Consider the following 1,099-nt stretch of genomic DNA (forward strand, 5'->3'; position numbering starts at 1 on the left):
CCATGCAGCCACTGCTGTAAGGTGGCAGCTCACAGTCCTTGAATCCACAGGTATCTGCTGATGATCTCTCCTCCAGGCGGCGGAGGTCAGGACAGGCGACGCAGACAGCACCGTTTCAGAAACACTGTTTTCTGGATTCTGTGCCGCAGCAGGGGTAAGAGCACCCTTGAAACATGGGTACTCGATGATTCAGAGGACACCCCTCCCCCATGAGGGTGGGGCCCAGAGACCACTGATGGGGGCAGGGCCCAGAAATAAGAGGAAGCCTCAGTGGGGGAGAGAAGGAGAAATTGAGGATGGAAAGGTGGGGAGAGGCAGAGAGGTCCAGCCCCGCCCACCCTCTGCCCCCAAACTCTAGGTTCTGTTATGGTTCTGTCCCCAAGCAGGACCTATGCATTTAGCTGGCTGACTCCACTGCAACACAAAGGAGACCATTTCCTGTGATCTGAACCCAATCCCCAAAGCCTGCCTTCACCCTGCCCCCTAGTTGCCCACGGTGACTGACAGCTGAATCCTCAGAGCAGAGACTCAGTGGCCAGCCTCCTTGAAGGTAGGCAGCTGACAACACCAGGGCCCGAAGCCTAATACCAAGGCGGCAGGGATGAGACACTCAAGGAGGCAGCAACCCTTTAGCGCTCACCCTTCCCCGCCCCTCCCACACTTCCCCTCCAGCTCTCACTGGAAATGTAATCCTGAGGTTAAGGCAGAAAGTTCTAGATTCTCAGACCTCTGGGTGTGGGCTTTCCTTCAGTTCCTGTCGTGACTCTAGTAATTTTCTCAAAGCTACCTGCTCTCCACAATCGCCCTGCCTTTCACCACCGAGGGCCTCCATGTGGCCTGGGGTCCCCCGAGCATGCAGGAGTCACACGAAGGCCATCTTCAAGCCAGACCCTGAGCTCCCACAGCAGGCAGAGGGTGCCCCTCGCCACCAAGGCTGGAAAAGATGGACGTGTGAACTTCCTCTCCCCGCTGAATGTGCGGAAGGAAAGGGCTTGTGATTTACATAAGAGGGACCAGCACTTCGTGGGAGCCTCTGAACCCCTTCGGAACTCTAGGTAGACACCCCAGATGAACATGACTGGCTTGTCTCGTCCAGCTT

The sequence above is a fragment of the Pteropus vampyrus genome, unplaced genomic scaffold, assembly GCF_000151845.1.
Source record: "Pteropus vampyrus isolate Shadow unplaced genomic scaffold, Pvam_2.0 Scaffold423, whole genome shotgun sequence".
NCBI classification, from domain to species: Eukaryota; Metazoa; Chordata; class Mammalia; order Chiroptera; family Pteropodidae; genus Pteropus; species Pteropus vampyrus.